This window comes from Lygodium microphyllum, chromosome 14, assembly GCF_053477565.2.
Source record: "Lygodium microphyllum isolate KBCC chromosome 14, Lygodium_microphyllum_v1.1.10, whole genome shotgun sequence".
NCBI classification, from domain to species: Eukaryota; Viridiplantae; Streptophyta; class Polypodiopsida; order Schizaeales; family Lygodiaceae; genus Lygodium; species Lygodium microphyllum.
Genome location: NC_141148.1, coordinates 94,301,663 through 94,321,414, shown reverse-complemented (window position 1 = coordinate 94,321,414; position 19,752 = coordinate 94,301,663). Strand labels below are relative to the sequence as shown.

The 19,752-nt window shown below is 39.7% G+C and overlaps 1 long non-coding RNA gene across 1 annotated transcript; it reads left to right on the top strand.

Annotated features, from left to right (window-relative positions):
* Nucleotides 1-16,870: 16,870 nt before the first annotated feature.
* On the top strand, nt 16,871-17,346 carry LOC148025868 (uncharacterized). The gene is made up of 3 exons (XR_015693027.1): nt 16,871-16,991; nt 17,088-17,189; nt 17,282-17,346. It is a non-coding gene; the product is annotated as an uncharacterized LOC148025868 (long non-coding RNA).
* The last annotated feature ends 2,406 nt before the right edge of the window (nt 17,347-19,752 follow it).

The following is a 19,752-nucleotide window of genomic DNA, read 5'->3' as shown; positions in this document are numbered from 1 at the left end:
CTACTCTCGTCCCTATACCGTCTACTAGAGAGAGAGGAGTATTGCTTTCCACGAGGCAAGAAAAACCATTCGTGAGGCCTACATCATTGAATCTCGCAATAACCATCATCATCATCAAGAGTCTTACACCCTTGCTAACCAGTATTATTGCCGTGTTCTTCTTCTTCTACAAATCATATTTCCGTCATGGCCCCAAAGAAAAAGAATTCAAAAGTAGAAATCGTGAGTGACCCTACTTACATGGAAGCAACAATTGGAGTTGCGAGCAGCGGAGTCACTAATGGAGTCACGGGCACGGAGAACAACCCTTTACCAATCATGATACCATAGGTTTTTCTAAAAATTTCTATTTGAATTCAATAGAAATAAGATAAGTCTCTTGAGAAATACTGCAATTTTAGATTTTTCACTTGGTAAATTATTAGAACATCTTATAGGCTAGAAACTGTTAGGGGAACTATGAAAACCTAGAACTCAAGAGAAATTATGAGGAATTTTAATGTTAACCCCATAGAAAAGAAGACTAGTTAATTCAAGACAAATTTACTAAGAACAAAACCTTGAAGAAACTAGCAAAGGATATAGTTTTAATCTAGAAGCTGTGATAGAAGATTTTCAAAAAAATAAAAAATAACTCTAAGTTAAAGAAATTGACTTAAGGCCAAGAAACTTGGTTATAAGAATAAATCTTAAACTGGGAAGTTAGAGATCCTAAAATCTAGATACCTTTAGGTTAAATTCCAAGGGAAAGAGCTCATTATGTGAGATTCAAGTATCAATTGCTACTAGATTAATCATCACTTGAAAGTTGCATGATTGATTGATGTCATAACTGCACGAAGACATCAATCTTATTTGTGATTTTCTAGATTAGATCTTGATTGAATTAAGTATTGGAACAAATAAAAAATGAGGAGCCCTATACGAATAAGTATTGAATCCCCATACCAAGAGGGGATGTCTTTACCACTGTGGAAGCATGGACCGGCTCCAATGGTGAGAGGTCTCCCAATAGGAATTATATTAAGTAGGAGGTGGATAGGGTGCCAGGGGGGCTCTCACTAGTAAATCCTTTATGCACCTAGAAACTACTTGGTCCCCTATATAGCCCAAGTTCTACTTGGGACACCTAAAAACGCTAGCTATAGGTGGATTTGATCTTGGTGATGTTCAGATGTGGTAGATGAGGTAGCACGTGAAATTTGTAATTTTTCTCTTGTATGGGCGGGAGAACACACATTATGAAACATAACCAATAAATGTGTTTTATTTTGATTGTATGTCCATGAGTAAATTATGTAAATGAACAACTATGTATAAAAGGATTCTTTTTAATTAACGAAGCTGTTTTTATATGTTTCACGTAATGTGGTAGATAATTAGATAACTAAGAACTTCCATAGAGGGAAGCAGGTGGATGGATTCTCGATGAATCCAGTCCTATGATAGGATGGTCTTGATTAGTTGAGAGGTTTCCCAAAAATAAATGCTAGGAAGAAACTCTAGAAAGGGCCGATTCACTCAAGTAAGTTACTCATGAATATATGTGTGCATCACATGGGTTCAAAATAAGGTGTTTTTAAAATACCATTTTATATATTTTTATAGACATAAGGGTGTAATATAAAGGGGTTATTTATAGATTAAATAGAAAAGGGTTATGTTTTATTCAAGAAAAATTCATAGATAAGGATATTTATAAATAGACCTTGAACGCACGTGATGTAGAGGATATACATATGGTAACTTCCCCGAGCCGATTCGCTGACTTACTTAGGGTTTGGTCTCAAAACTCGAATTGTAAATTATCTTAGGGGAAAGGTACGATGGCTTTGCTGCCAGAGCACTGCGAGGGATTGATAAATCCTTAGTCTGCGAGGGAAAAAAGTGTTGTACTCCATGAACCAAGGGTAATGGTAGTCGCTCCTTTTGGACAAGAAGCCTCTCAAAGAACACCTCCGAATGTGAGCTAGTTGTTCATAGGTGAATGTTAGGTCAATTAGGAATATTCAAGTCGATTCTCGGTGAGTAACGATAGGATACTTCTCCTGCGGGGTAGACTTAGGGTTAACTAGCCGAGGACAAAATAAGATCATTCTAGTTAGAGTACAGATGGCGACGACTGGAATGTATACTCTAGGCAACTACTAAAATGTTATCCGTCACATAATCAGGGGTAGGTACATTACATCAATGCATGAGCCACCTCTATAGTATGCATTTTTTTTTTGCCCAAAAACACCATTTTTCATGCAAAGTATATCTTTCTATATACTTTGCACGAAAAATGGATTGTATATATATATATATATATATATCTATCTATCTATATATACAATCTATCTTGATTACATAGTCTTTTAGTTGGATCTATACATTCACATGACAAATTCTCTTATGCCAAATTTTAATATTAGCCACAACACCTAAACCTTGTGCAAACATGGCAGTATCCATTTCAAGTAGAGTTACATCAAGAGTAAACAATATATCATCACTTTTTCCTTTTGAAATCAACATGTAGTTATGTTTGAGATCTTCTCCATAACAACCATCAAATGTGAATTGAACTTTCAATTCCTATTATACCATCCGATCCATAGAAACCAAATTTTTTGTAATAGTTGTTATATGCAGCACATCAATCGAGTACTTATTTTTACCATCCTATATACTCAAAAGAATATTTTTAGCATAAGTAATGGGGCAAGTTGTATCATCCCCTATCTCCACATAAACTGGAGACTTTGACTATGCATCTCTCTAAACCACTCTCCATGAGAAGTCATGTGGTTAAAGGCTCCTAAGTCTACATACCATATTAAATTTCTTGATGAACCATCAGCAATCATAATATTCATAAAGTGCTTCATAACAAATAGTTGTTAACTTCTATCATCATTGTTTCTGCTACTATCAAATTAATAATTACCTTGTTGCTTTTTTTCATTTCTAATTTTAGCCTTCTTTTTAAAGCAATTTTTAGAAATGTGGCCTTTGTGATCATAATACTAGTACTCTCTGCTATCACAAGAATTCTATTGCCTATTAGAATTTGTAACTTTCTCTTTGACCTAGGGGGTTCACTATAGATGTTGTATGGTATCACATGAGTATAAGGGAGGGGGATTTTTGGAATGGGACACTTAAGCGTATACATTAGATGTAGACCCCTCTTAATTTCCTATATTGAACTTAAATTTAAGGAGGGGATAGAGAGAAAAAAGAAGGGAGCAGATGCATTTGATCACCTCTCTCCATAGATTGGTTTCTCCATGGCATACAAGAGACCTTGACAAGTAAGGTTAAAACCCTAAACCCTCACATAGTAGGGTTATTGGTGCGCAGATCGGACGCAGGTAGCTCACGTGGTGAATCCTCAAAGGTCCCCAAGAACAAAGTTCTCTACTTTTTAGCACAAAAATCAATGTAAAAGCAAGCACGACATGAGACAAGAGACAAATTGGGTTGAATCTCCCCCATGCCTTGTGTGAGCGCTTCACAAAGCATGTATTTAATATATATTTTCAATCTTTTTGCTCAAAAATAGCCCAATTACAAAAATATACAAGCTTTTAGCTTTTGAGTTTGCTTTCTACCAAAAATAGGAAAATAAAGCTAATGGACGGTGCCCAAAGAGTCTGGCACGCCCAATCTCAATGTCCAAATAAAAATAACATATCCAGGCGCATAAGCGCATACAAAATAATAATAAATAATCGATGTCTCTATAGACATAATCAAAATATAGGCGTGGCGCCTATCAAAATATAGTCCAAAGATCGAAAACCCGCTAGACTCCAATGCTTTCCTCCGCCACTGCTGCTATCTCTACACATCAACTGAAGCATTCACAATCGTTAGTAAAATAACACAATTAAACCGACAAAAGTGAATACCTAGCAGTCTTCAGCTACATAAATAAATCAACTGGTTAGAAATAAATCCTAACCTTAATTTATTACGAGTGCGCACTCTAAACTCATAAACGTTTATTAATTTAATATGCATTTTGCGGAATCACCCGCTATGGAATCACCCATGTACACACTAAATTAATGAAACGCCCGAAAAGGACAGGCGTCCCCATCAACTTCTCGCACAAAGAATCCTCTTTGCGTATGAGCCCCGGTCATCTAAGTTTACGGAATCCACCGTAAAGCTCAGAGGGTTTCAGCTTAGAACTAGAATATGCTATTGGATGGTTGTCTTGCATTAGCACGGCTCCTATTCCTGATCCGCTAGCATCGGTCACAACTAGAAAGAATGGTCTGTTAAAGTCAGGCAATTGTAGGACAGGGGCATTGGTCAATGCACGTTTAAGTAAATCAAAGGATTTCTGCTGGTTTTCAGTCCATTGATAAACAATGCCTTTCTTAAGAAGTTTGGTCAGTGGTAAAGCAAGTAATGAGAAATTACGTACAAACTTCCTATAGAAACTAGCAAGACCAAGGAATGAGCGTAATTCATGTACATTTTTAGGAATAGGCCAATGCAATATTGCGTCAATTTTCTTAGGATCAACTTTTATTCCTTCTTCTGATACAATATGACCTAGATATTCTATTTCTGTCTTAAAGAATTCACTCTTGTCAGGATTTGCAAACAATTGATTTTCTTTCAGTAATTGAAAAACTAATGATAAATGCTCATAATGCTCTTTTTCACTTTGACTGAATACTAAAATATCATCAAAGAAAACAATCACACAATATTGATATTTTAGAAAAATACGGTTCATCATTCTACTGAAAGTAGCAGGTGCATTAGTTAATCCGAATGGCATAACTAAGAATTCATAATGGCCAAACTGTGTCCTGAATGCTCTCTTTCTCTCTTTCCCTATTATGTTTAATGTTTTTCCTCTCTTCCTCTCTCTCCCTCTCCCTCTTCCTCTCCCTCTCTTTCTCTCTTTCCCTATTATGTTTAATGTTTCCCTCTCTTCCTCTCCCTCTCTTTCCTCTCCTTCCCTCTCTCATTTCCTCTCCCTCCCTCTCTCTCTTCCTCTCCCTCTCTCATTTCCTCTCCCTCCCTCTCCCTCTCCCTCTCCTTCTCTCTCATTTCCTCTCCCTCTCTCAATACACATGAATTTTGACAAAAACAAGTAAAAGAGAAAGAGAAAACACAAAAACAAAGCAAGAAGGAACAATGCACTCACCGTAAAGGCTTGAAGATGGATTCAGTGGCTCCTCTTCACAACGGTGGCTCCTCTTCGCCCTCCGTACACTTCCTCCTCTTCTTCACAAACGGCGGCGGCGGTGGTGAGAAGCTTTCCTTCTCCCTCTTTCTCTCCCTCTCCCTCTCAAATGCAAGATGTTCGCTCTCTCTTTCGTGTATACGCGTAAAATAACGCGCTCGGGTTTCGGCCCGTGTTTTTTTCATCTGAGTACCATCGCTATTTGCGTCTCTATTAGCATCACAAATGTGACGCAAATAGCAATGTCGCTATTTTGCATCGGAAATCGCCGTCGCTATACCTCCATATCCTTGTAATGGAACCCTTAGTAGACCAAATATATCATTTGGTAGAAAATCTATAGTTAATCCTTGGTTTGGGAGACTATGGAGTAGCTCCTCATCTCCAAGTCTCAAAGTGCATTTAATAGTGTGGCAAGTAATGAGACAAAGAAACGAAGAAAGTGTGAAATAGTAATGCTTAATAGATGTACCTTTTTTGACATGATTGCCTAAGATTCTTATTTAGAAAATGTTTCCATCATCTCAAATGGAGTTTGAGTATAGCTATGTAACATGTCAAATATGATTTTCATTAAATCCCACTACTTCATGTCAACTTGTAAAAACTTTATTTTTTTATTTTTCAAGTTAAAATCTTATATAACCTATTTTACAAGTATCTTTAATAGAAAATTTGGAAATATTTAGAATGGATTCTAGTAAAGTAACTATAGAGGCGCCATAGAATTACCTATTTACGCAAGTACTTATGTTTACAAAGTAATAGTAAATAGCTTGCAAAAAAAATCTATTATTTAGCTTGAAATCATCTATCATTTAGCTTCTAGAAGTACATATCACTAATAGCTAGATGATGCACCTATAGTTAATGGTACCCCATTAATGAACTAATATGTGTTATTATTTCACTTACAAAGTTCCTATCATAGTAGGTAACTGGAAGTAAGTTGATCTAATACACATCTAATTCAACACATGATCATCGTTTGCTACTTGATCCAACATAACACGACAAGATACACAAGTCTAATCCAAAATGCCATAATTTGTTGTTTAATCCAACACAACACAAAAAAATACACAAATTTGAAACAACACAAAATAATTTGCTATTTTTCCAACACAACATAATGAAAGATAAAATTTTAATCTTACACAACACAATTTTCTAGTTGTTCAACACAATCCAAAAAAATACAAAAAATGCATCCAACATAAAATAATTTCATATTTGATCAAACATAAGACTTAAAATATGGAAACCTTATCCAACGCACCATAAGCTATTATTTAGCAAGTTATTTTCAAAACGATCATTCATGGTCAATTGAATTATTATCCTAAAAAAATAGTACATTTAGGATACAAACATAAAAAATATAGCTTGAAGCGAATAATACAATTGGTTGAGCCATTTACTACAGGCATTCCTTTACTATATACAAATCATTTTTTGATCAAGTTGCATTTAGGAAGTACAAGGATGGTTCAACCAATTGTACTTCCTAAACACATACAAATCAATTTTTGATCAAGTTGCATTTACTAAGCCTCTAGTAAATGCCATATGATCTTTAGAATTTAATTAGCCTTGCAAGTAATATTGAATCTCTTTTGTTGTGTATTCCATGAAGGCTTGTATTGATTAGAGGGAGAATGACGTAACTACCAAGTCAACTGAACCTGCATTTATACCAATTGTCATCTATGAGGAGAGTGTTGTTATTTAAATAATGTGGAATTTTTTATAGAATTTGTGGAAAATCCTGAAGAATTTTGATTTTGACCCATTCAATGTGAAGTCACCCAGCTCGCACACCTCTTGTCTTGTGCATCCCATAAAAAATCGAGAGATTTTGGGAAATAGTATGCATATTCAAGATTGACATTGTGAAACATCACTAAGCTCCAAATGAAAATAATTGCCACCTTGAAACCCAATAAATGAAACTTGCTAGATCCATGGGGGAAACAAAATGCCCCATTTTGGTCTTCCTATACCATAACAAATATTGCAGCCTCAAGATTTTAAAGGGGGTCATTTTTGTGCTTCCTAACCCAAGGAATGCAAAGCACACACTTCATGCCAAATATAAGGGAATTGGCCTCCTTGGAATGTCAAATGACCTAAATCATGTTAAAGTCTCATATCTTGACAAATCCCTAATTATGTGCGTCTCTTCCATTGGTATAAACATTTTCACTTTAGGTTTATGGACTTTCTTTGAAATACGTGCATCATGAAAGAACTCAAAAACTTTGAAAAATAGAAATATTTCATGCCTACACAATGTTTGTTCAAAAGAATAACAGTGCCAATTATATTCCAAAATGGTGGGGGTTACAACAAGGCTTTAGCACAAGAAGACTAACGTCCATGTGAATTTTCTTTCATGATCTCTCATAGATATGGGACTTGGGGGATTACATGATGTCTACATGATCTAGAGCAATACCTTTTATAGGAGGTACTACCGTAAATAGTCTCTCATCTTTGATAAACTCCTCAAGAACTTTTTATACTATCCATTCTTTCACATCAAACATAAAAAATCCCAGTTTTGACATATGTGCTTTAATAATTAATGAGCTAGGAAGTTGAGAAAGAAACACTTACCATTGTCTACACCCCCGGGGGGTTCACTATGGATGTTGTATGGTATCACGTGAGTGTAAGGAAGCGAGGGTTTGGTGCATAGATCGGATGCTATATGCGTGTGTAGCGAGCGTCGGAAGGTCCCCAAGAACAAAATAACTCTATTTTTGCACAAAAAACAAGAGAGAAGACTTGCACAACATGAAGCAAAATACTTATTGGGTACAATCTCCCCCCATGCCTTGTGTGAGCACTCCACAAAGCATATATTTGATATATTATTCATCTCCAAGCTCAAAAAATAGCCCAATTTACAATTAGCATGCTTTAGCTTTTGTGTTTGCTTTTGTCCCACTAAAAAATTAAAGATATTGGGCATCCAAAGAGTCGGACTGTGCCCAAATACAATGTCCAATAACAAATATTTAAATCGCGTGCCCATGCGTATATAAAATAATAAATAAATGCCAGACGCTTCAATAACTAAGTGCATCAAAATAAATATTGGCGCCATACCTAAGATGCGCGCCCATCAAAAATGATAATTTCTTCTAAATAATTTGAATATACGCTATCGCCGTGTGCTTCCCAACGCCACCGCTTCCTACTCTACACATCAACTGAAGCATTCACAATTGTTAGAAAATAATCAAATTAAACCAACAAAAGTGAATACCTAGCAGTCTTCAGCTACAAAATAAATAAATTGGTTAGAACTCGATATTAACCTTAATTTATTACGAGTGCGCACTCTAAACTCATAAACGTCTATTAATTTAAATATATATTTTGTAGAATCACCTGCTATGGAATCACCCACTTACACATTAAATTAACAAGACATCCAAAAAGGACAGGCATCCCCATCGACTTTTCGCACAAGGAATCCACCTTGTGTATGAGCCCCGACAACAAATATAATTTTACAGAATCCACCACAAAATCTCATGAAATCCACCGTGGAATATGCCTTCTGGCATCATACCCCCGGGATAGCAATCATCCTAAATTGCTATTAGCTCAATGTGGAGCCAACAGTGAGGGGTAAGCACTTAGGTCTCAAGCATGCATCCATTAAGCCTCTTCAACAAGATGTTTTTTAAACTTAACTAAATATCTAGAATATGTACAACCAGTTCTAGTGGTCATAAAGTCAGTATCTAGAATAGTTTCAGGTTCAAGGATTTCAGTTTTTTCTTCTAGCAAATGAGGGTTTTCATAGACAGGATGTACAAGTAATTGGCCTCTAAAAGGTTGTAACAAACTAATATGAAAAGTGTTGTGGATTTTCCAGTGTTGTGGTAATTCTAATTTAAATGCATTGTCATTGATTTTGTGAATGATCTTCAAAGGTCCATAAAATCTAGGAGCTAGTTTGACAACAGGGTGTTTGTCAACACTTTGTAATCTTCTCTTTTTAATACGTAACCAAACATAATCATCAACTTTGAAACTCATAGCTTTTCTTTTCTTGTGGGCTTGTTTTGTATATGATTGCTGGGCTTTCACAATCATATCTTTAACTTTATCAAAAATAGTAGCATACATGTTAGCAATATCATCAGCAGCTTGAACTTTGTTTGACAATGATATAACAAGTGTAGGTAATCTATATCCATAAATAATTTCAAATGGTGCTTTCTGTGTAGCTGTATGTGGTGTGTTATTGTATGTAAATTGAAGTAAATGTAAATGTGTAACCCATGTTTGTGGTTTTGAAATTGTGTATGCACGCAAAAGATCTAAAATGGTATTGTTAGTAGCTTTTGTTTGCCCATTTGTTTCAGGATGAAATGCATATGAAAAATCAATCTTTGTTTCTAAATTTGCAAACAAAGTAATCCAAAAATTATTGTAGAATCTAGAATCATGATCAGAAATAATAACTTTTGGTAAACCATGATTAGTGAAAACAGTTTTCAAGAACAATTGAGCAGCTTGAGATGCAATTAATGTTTTCTCGCATGGAATGAAATATGCTTGTTTGCTAAACCTATCGACAATAGTCTAAATCATGTCATGATTAGCTTTAGTATTAGACAAACCAATGATAAAATCCATTGAGATCTGTTCCCATGGTCATTCTGGAATTGGTAAAGGCATTAATAAACCATATTGTTTACCATGGTGTCTTTTAACTCTTTGGCAAATTAAGCATTCAAATACAAAGTTAGATACATCAAATTCCATGTGTGGCCAATAAAAATCTTCAACTAGTGTACACAAAGTAGAAATAATTTCTCTATGGCCTTGGTATGGGGGACAATGAATTTCATGCAAAACAAATGATCGAAATGGAACAGTTACACATAATCTTTTTTTATAAAACATAAATCTATCAGTGTAAGACAATGAATCAATGGGAATCCAATTATTTGTAACTAATTTATTCCAATCAGCTTGAAAACTAGGGTCTAATTAGTCATAAGTATCTTTCATAGGGAGAAGAGAGTCAAAAGATATTACAGAGATATTCTGAATAGTGGCACTACAAGGGACTGGGGCAATAGCGACGCCGATTAGCGACGGCGTTTATCGGCGTCGCTATTGGCGTCGCTATTTGCGTCGCATTTGCGACGCAAATAGCGACGCATATAGCGACGCCGCAGGGAAAAAAAGCGCGGCCGAAACCAGAGCGCCGTTTTCATTTTGTTTTCTTCGCCTTTTGAGAGCGAGAGCGAGGGAGAGAGCCAAGGCTTTGTGAAAGAAGAGGAGGAAGAGACTTGTTGCCGCCGCCGCCGCCGCCGCCACCGCCACCGTCGTTGTTCGCGAAGGAGAGGAGGAGCCCTCGTTGCAAAGAGAAGCCGCCCACGCTCGCCATATCTCATTGGTGAGTCTCCCTCTCTCTTTCTTTTACTTGTTGAAGGTTTAAATCGTTCTCTTTTGTTTATTTAGGAGAGGAAAAGAAAGAGAAGGAGAGGGAGAGGGAGAGAGAGGGAGAGAAAGAGAGGGAGAGGGAGAGAAAGAGAGTGAGAGTGCATTCTCTCTCTCTCTCTCTCCCTTTTGCTTGTTTAATGTTTAAATTACTTTCTTCTTTGCTTGTTTAGGAGAGGAAACGAGAGAGTAAGAGAGAAAGAGAGGGAGAGGGAGAGGGAAAGGGAAAGAAAGAGAAAGAGAAATAGAGGGAGAGGGAGAGGGAGGGGGAGGAAATAGGAGAGGGAGAGAAAGAAAAAGAGAGGGAGAAGGAGGGAGAGTGCATTCTCTCTCTCCCTCCCTCTCCCTTTTGCTTGTTTAATGTTTGAATCACTTTATTTTTTGCTTGTTTAGGAGAGGAAATGAGAGAGAAAGAGAGTGAGAGGGATAGGAAGGGGAAGGAAATGAGAGAGGGATATAAAGAGAAAGAGAGGGAGAGTGCATTGTATCTCTCCCTCTCCCTTTTGCTTGGAGGACGTTTAAATCACTTTATTTTTTGCTTGTTTAGGAAATGAGAGAGAAAGAGAGATAGAGAGGGAGAGGGAGAAAAAGAGAGGGAGAGGGAGAGGGAGAGGGAGGGGGAGGGGAAGGAAATGAGAGAGGGAGAGAAAGAGGGAGGGGGAGGGAGAGGGAGCGAGGGAGCGAGGGAGAGGGAGAGGGAGAAAGAGGGAGAAAGAGGGAGGGAGAGGGAGAGGGAGGAGGAGGGAGGAAATGAGAGAGGGAGAGAAAGAGAACGAGAGGGTGAGGGAGAGGGTGAGAGAAAGAGAGGGAGAGGGAGAGGGAGAGGGAAGGGAATGAAATTTAAGATAATATACGTATCGATAATGGTATGCAATGTGCTTTGCATACGGCCACGTACTTCATCAAAATTAACCCAAAATTATTGTTATAGAAGTGGAGATCCCTTAAATTGAGTATAGGATAATTTCTCTCAGGTCTTATGACTATGAGTAGAATTGATTGAAATAAATTTTATTTCTATAGTTGTAAAATTTCATAGATCGCGCGCATTAATTTTAAAATGGATTACTTATACTCAAAGCCGAGATATAACAAAAAATTATCTATCGGGACAAACAAATCGTTGAGCATGATACAAGGCCGAGATATAACATCGGAAAATCTCTCGACTACTATATACAATGCAAGGTTTATGGTCAACTTGCAAGTTGACGTACATCTCCAAAAAGCTATCCATTTAAGCCTCGTTTGCTGTAATGTAGATAAGATGGCAAACGAAGAAGGTCCTATTGTCAAGACCGCGAGTCGTATCTTAATCAGCGTGTCCCATGTCCTTGCTCTCAATGCAAGTTGGCAATTAGACGAAAACGCCGATTGTCTATAGAACACGTACGACGATTTGGCGAGTTTCAACCTGAGATTATTGATCAGGCGATTGCAGATTTTCAGCAAACGGTATTTTCAAGTTAGCATTTTTCATGCATTGTACTCTCAAGCTAATTGAAAACCATACACAATAAGATTGGGTCTTGTTGGCAAATTTTGTGTCCAGGGGGGTGATGTCTCGACCCAAAGGGGAGTGCACCCTTTGCGGCCAATTAGAAGAGTTCGTGGACGTGAGATGGATGGATGGCAGGAGCCAATAGACCACTCGCAAGGCCCATCTATATCGTCAATGCCAGAGGAGACAGACAACCTTCCCGACTTGCCTACAATCTTGGAGCCTGAGATGGAGGCAATGATTGATGCATTGATTCCCATGGATGTTGAGACATCTGACCCGCTTAGAGAGGAAGCATCCATACCATTATATGATGGGTGCCGAGTATCTCGGTTGAAGACATTGCTTGCACTCTTAAGTGTGCAAGCGAAATACGGTTGGAGCGATACGAGTGTGACTGAGTTATTCAGGTACCTTGCATATAGACTTCATTGTTTTTTTTAAAAACAGTATTATTGTAAATATGGATGGATTTTTCAAGGTGTTTTATGATGTTTTCAGGTTATTGAAATATCATATATTGCCACCTGCAAACACCATGCCTGAGTCTCGTGATGATGCACGACATGTTTTACGGAAGCTTGGCATGGACTACAATAACATCCATGCATGTATCAACGACTGCATATTGTTTCGAGATGAATACGAGACTATGGAGACATGTCCAAAGTGTGGTGCTCACAGGTATCGACAGGACTTGCAAGGGCAGACCATCCCTCAAAAAGTCCTCAGACACTTTCCGCTCATCCCCCGCATAAACCACATGTTTCGCATGTCTGCCATGGCAAGCTTGACAACGTGGCATGTGCAGAATAGGTCTACGGATGGAGTGCAACGAATATCAGCAGATTCGCGCGCATGGAGCCACATTGACTCTACCTTCCCAGGCTTTGCGCGAGAGCCAAGGAATCTTCGGCTCGGTCTCGCCATGGATGGTGTGAACCCATTCGGTCTGCGCTCGACTTCTTACAGTGTGTGGCCTATAGTGCTTGTCAACTACAACATTCCTCCATGGCTTTCTACGAAGAAAGGACATCTCATCCTTAGCTTGCTCGTCCCGGGCCGCTACAAAGTAAAAAATATGGACGTGTATCTTCGTCCATTAGTCGATGAGCTTAAGATTTTGTGGGAGGAGGGGGTCACGGTGCAAGATATGAGCAGGCGCGATGGTCGGCGGTCAGCCAACATTCGAGCCATTCTCATGTGGACGATGCATGACTTTCCGGGATTGGGAGAGTGCTCAGGTGAGCAGACCTTTGTTCACGCCGGTAATATCTATATTTTATTTCATTCAATCAAGTATTCACTAGGTCGTGGATCGCCTTGCAGGTCTCGTTACCTCAGGTTATCATGCATGTCCATTGTGTGGGCCACAGTTAGACTCCCGAAGGTCACGAACCATGAAGAAGATGGTATATCAAGGACACGCCACTTTCTTGCCAGAGGATCATGAACTCAGGGAAGGTTTTCTTGGACGACCTCCAGCACGTATGAACGCTGCAAGCTGGTACGAGCTGAAAATGGTAAACCCGGAATCACATCCAAATGGAATGCGACGGTTCTCAGTTTTCTACGAGTTGCCATATTGGACCCACTTACAGGTCAACCACTTGTTGGATCCCATGCATATTTTCAAAAATGTGGGCAGCTTGCTATGGGACCACATCACAGGAAAGAGAGACACTATAGGGTCACGAATGGATTTAAAGGAGGTAGGTAAGATGGAGGCGCTTTGGCCGCAGTCGAGTGCTGAAGGGGGAGTGCAGCTTCCTCGCGCTCCCTGGGTTTTGTCTACCAAAGAAGAGCGCATTGTGAAGCAAGTAATCAAGTCTATCCGCACTCCGACGGGTATGATGCGTTCTCTCAGGTCCGCATTTTCTAAAGATGACCAAATGTCTGGGCTAAAATCCCATGATTGGCATAAGATATGTCAGGTTTGTGAACAGAATGGATTTTAATTAGCGTGGACATTTTGAAATTTGAAAAGTGACCATTATTCTTAATGCTTTCTCATTTGTGGCAGTTTGTCCTACCGATCGCGATCGCGGGATGCCTAACTCCAGAAATTCGCGGGGCCATTTACAAGCTGTCGACTTTGGTGCAATGGATCTCACAGAAAGAGATTAAGACGTCCTCTATTGAATCCACAAGGCGGGGAGCAGTTGAGACGGTCTGTCTCTTTGAGAAATACCTGCCCACTAGCATGCTCACGATACAAGTTCACCTTCTTGTGCATCTTGTGGACAAAGTGGAGATTGTCGGACCTGTCCATACGCGATGGATGTTCTTCCTGGAGCGCTTCATGAAAACCCTGAAAGGCTTTGTGCGACAACGAGCTCGTCCGGAAGGTAGCATGGCGGAGGGTTGGTTGGTGTCAGAGGCATTAGTGCATATCTCACAATGGCTACCAACGGTGGAACCAGACAATGAAATGCTATGGACGCTCAAGGACGATGACAGGCTGACTGGAGATGTGGTGGTTGGAAATGGGGTAGAAAAAAGAATGGATGCCTCAATGGAAGAGAAAGTGAATCGCTTTTGTATGTTGCACCATGCCTCCATGGAGACGTGGCTCGCCAAGTACCAGATATACGCGTCACCGACCGATTCGATATCCCGAAGGCATGGAGGAGATGCCGCGGTTTATGTCAACACGATGGTTGCATGGAGCCTTGATCGCAGCATCCAGCGAAGGGGCAGAGGTCTCAATGGAGGAGTGGGAGTTCTCGAGGGGATGTAGTCCAAAGGTAATGAGGGGTTTAGAATGTGTCGTATCTGAATTTGTTTGCTACATCTAATTTGAGTGTTTCAATGTGCAGTACAAAATATATAGTGCAGCGTGGTCGCGCGGACGGCATTTTCGGGTGGAGCGTATTGACAAAATGCGCTCCACAATGGACTGTGGTGTCATGGCAAGGTTTGAGCAAGAGAGCCGGCGACGAGCAACGGATCCGAACACGGTTGTGGATGAGATGGAGTATTTTGGGAATTTGCAAAGTATTATTACGGTGGATTACCATAGCTTCTCCATGATAATATTCGATGTGCAGTGGTTCAAAGTGGTACTTGGAGGAGCTGGCGCAACGGTTCGACGAGGTCCATCTGGATTTCTCGAAATAGATTCCGAAAAAAAATGGACGGATTTGCGCGACACCTTTGTGTTGCCGGCACATTGTGAACAGGTAATCTTCTAGTCATTTGCTTGCTAATTGTAATACGACATGCTTTATGTCACAATGGTTTGAAGACGGTTTGTAAGTGTTTGTGAACAGGTAATCTTCTATCCAAATCCCCGACAACCTCGATGGTGGTATGTTATACCTTCAACTCCTAGAGGTGCGAGAGTATACGATCAAAGCGATGTTCCAGGCATAGATGAAGAATATATGCAAATAGAGGGATCGAAATTACAAGGGGTGGAGGCCACCGCAAGCTTGGAGACCGCATCGGCTAACAATGATGGAAATACAGAAGTCGTAGAATTTTTTGAGAACAAGGCAGACTCGTTCTTTTATGGTGACATGTCTATCGACCTTCCAGTGTATGCAGAGTTATGTCAGGAGATTAACATGGGACCATAGAATACTTCATTCTTGGAGAATTGTATTACTCAATTCGTTGTTTAGATCTTCCATAAAGGTAGATAAGATATGCATTTTAAGATGGATGTTTCAAAAATGATTTATATTAATGCGCTTTGTATAGTTTCAATTGATTATTCTAACATTATTTTTTATCTCTGCAGGTATCTTTATTTTCAGGATGAGTCGAGGGATGAGCGATGAGGAGTTTCAGGAGATGATGGCACGTATGTCTCCAGATCAGCTCGCGAGATTCAGAGAGATAGCAGATCAGGAGCTGTCTCGTTCTTCGTCAGGGCGCTCTGCTAGATCAGCTTCAGTGCGATCAGATGCTTCAGCTTCGAGCAGACGATCTCGACGCTCGCGACTTGGGCCAGAGGGAGGGACTGCGACTGCAGGAGGATCAGGGGGGTGCTGCTGTGGAGACACGGACGCGGTGTCTCCGTCTCGTCGTTCAGCTAGAGCTCGGTCACCTCCAGGATTTGTCACACCTGTGGGGACGTCCACTCCAGTTACTCTGGCTTTTGCGCAGCCGTCGGCAGATGTCGCGCCTTTTGGTGGCACTCCTTTTGGTGGCACCCCCTCTGGTGGCACTCCTTTTGGTGGCACCCCCTCTGGTGGCACTCCTTTTGGTGGCACCCCCTCTGGTGGCACCCCTTTCAGTGGCACTCCGGGAGAGGGTACCCCCGTCGGTACACCGGATGTTCAGGGGTCTCCTGGATATGCCCAGGAGCGTGGACGGAGATGGGAGAGGGCCCATACGAGGCACACTCCTAGGGATTATGGATACCTAGTGGATGGCAGGTCAGGAGCTATCATCATGAATGATGAGGGGAGGAGGGTGATAGCTCGCATGAGGGAGTTGTGCCAACAAGTTTTTCGGCACAACGTCCTGGATCATTGGAGGAACATACCGGAGGGGAGCAAGGAGTACATAGTAGCATCCTTGCATGAGGAGTTCCCGGTGCCAGCCGCAGTGGATAGATTCTCTACGGGCTGGATGATGGATTGCATGCATGCATACATGTCACATAGACGATCCGACGCACGCAAGGCAATCAAGAGTAGGGCTCCAAAGCCCGAGTGGTTAGATGCAGAGGACTGGCGCCGACTGAGGGAGGAGGCTACAAATTCGCCAGGACGTTGGAGTCAGCAGCGGGAGGCGGCGAGGGCACGAATCGAGGCCGGATCGGTACATCATCTTGGGAGTGGCGGCCACAGGACATATTTGGAGGACTTTGTAAGTTTCTCTTTTGTTTTGCTTATTTGTTTTTTTGAGATATTATTTGTACTGACAATCATATTTCTAACAGTTAGCATTTTGTTTTCTTTGCAGCACTCCATTACAAATCGCGATCCGCAAGGCCTTGAGACTCAATATGCAGAGAGGCACGGTCTCAGATCATTGATCGACCGATTGTACAGACGCGGCGGCGCAGTAAGTCTCTCATCTTTCATGTCCGTAGTTACCATGAGATATTTGAATGCATTATTGTATGGTGGATTGATATGTTGTTTCTTTTTCTGCAGAATCCGTTTGATGCTCCTTTGCAGAGGGACGAGCTTTCGGGGGACGACGATTTGTAGCTCGCCCTCGGATTCTTAGCGCTCACATACCTTTAGTTTTTAGTCGCCCGATCTATGTAGACATTTTCTATGTATTAGTGATATTGTTTTATGATTGTACCAATCGCATTTTATGCGATATCATGTATTTATTTCATCTATCAGTTTTATGATTTCAGTATAGATTCTTTTTGTTTGCAAACGCTTTGTATGCAGCAGTGCAGAAACTATTTTGTATGGCTCTCATACAGCACACAGTGCTATATGTGGCAGGGCAGCTTGCTGCCCTGCCACAAAAAATTTTTTTCCTCTGTTACCGTCGCTATTTGCGTCGCAAATTTACTGCAGGCGTCGCTATTGTCGTCGCTATCAGCGTCGCAAATTCTACATAATCGTCGCTATATGCGTCGCTATTTGCGTCGCTATATGCGTCGCATTTGCGACGCATATAGCGACGCATATAGCGACGCTAATAGCGACGATTCCATGGCGTCGTCAATAACGACGCTTTTTGCGACGACGGGGGCAAATTTTGTTGTTTGTATTTTCGTCGCTTTAAACGTCGCTATAAGGTCTATATCTTGTAGTGTGGGTCTTCTACTTAAAGCATCGGCAACAACATTCTCTTTTCCGGGTTGATATTATATGAGTGGATGAAAACTTTGAATAAAAGCAGCCCATTTAATGTGTCGGTCAGATATTTGTGGTTGACTAAGGAGATGTTTAATGCTTTGTTGGTCAGTTTTGATCATGAATTCAGATCCCATTAAATAGTGTTTCCATTGATATAAAGCTTGTACTATAGCTATCAATTCCTTATCATAAGTAGAATACTTAAGTTCAAAGGGTTTAAGTTTGCAACAAGAGTAGGCTACGGGATGAGAATCTTGCATAAGGACTGCTCCTATTCCAGATCCACTAGCATCAATGACTACTAGGAAAAATGGTCTATTGAATTCAGGTAATTGTAATACAAGAGCATGAGTTAAAGCATGTTTCAGTAAATCAAAGGACTTTTGTTGATTGTCAGACCAATGATACACAATGCCTTTCTTTAATAATTTTGTCAAAAGTAATGCAAGCAATGAAAAATTTCTCACAAATTTTTTGTAAAATCTAGCAAGACCTAAGAAACAACGTAATTCGTGCACATTTTTAGGTATCGGCCACTTCAAAATTGCTTCTATATTTTTAGGGTCAACTTTAATACCTTCAGATGAAACAATATGTCCTAGGTATTCAATTTGTGTTTGGAAAATTTCACTCTTTTTAGGATTAGCATATAATTAATTCTCTTTCAATAATTTGAAAATGAAGGATAAATGTTTATAATGCTCGTTCTCATTCTTACTGAAAACTAATATGTCATCAAAGAAAACAATGACACAATGATGATGCTTCAAAAATATGCAATTCATCATACGACTGAATGTGGCTGGTGCATTAGTTAAACCAAAAGGCATAATAAGGAATTCATAGTGTCCAAATTGTGTTCTAGATGCAATTTTCAATATATCAGATGTGTCCAATCGTACTTGATGGTATCCAGATTTAAGATCTATCTCGTTAATTATTGCAGATCCTTGTAGCTTGTCCATAAGATTGTCTACCCTAGGAATTGGATATCTATTCTTAACAGTGATCTTATTTAGGGCACAGCAATCAATGCACATGCGATAGGTGTTATTTTTCTTCTTCACTAATAGAACAGGTGCACCAAATGGAGAACTACTAGGTCTAATGAGTCCTCGGATTAACAATTCTTCAACTTGGGCTTGAATTTCCTTCTGTTCAATTTGGTTATGTCTATATGGTGCTTTACATGGTGGTTGTGATCTAGAAATTAGGTCTATTTTGTGATCTTCCAGACGTATATATGGTAAGCCATGTGGTAAGTCAGCAGCAAAACAATCTTGAAATTGTGAAAGAAATTGTGCCTGCCTAGGATGCATCTGATTTTCTTTAGCTTCAATTTCATTCACCCATATTAAATAGGATTTGCTACCTTTTCATAATGCACGTTTAGCATGTGTATGACTAAGCAATGTAAAATTATCGAAAGTGTGCATACCATGCAATGTGATTTGTTTCCCGTTAGAATGAATCTTCATTAAATGCATGGAATAATCTATATCGGGATTGTATTGATGACGCCAAGGCATTCTTAAGATAATGCCACTAGATTGCAAAGGCACAACTAAGAAATTTCTACATTCAACATAATCACCAATTTTAATTTCTAAGTCATGCACTTATTGTGTCCCATTGTATCTAGTGCCTAAGAATGCAGCCTTGATGTGATAATGTGTAGAAACAGTATGTAAATTCAATTCTTTGACTAATTTTGCAGAAATAAAGTCGTGTCCGCTCCCATCATCATGTAAAACAGTCTTTTCTTTACCATGCATAAGACATTTCATCGTTAATAAAGAATG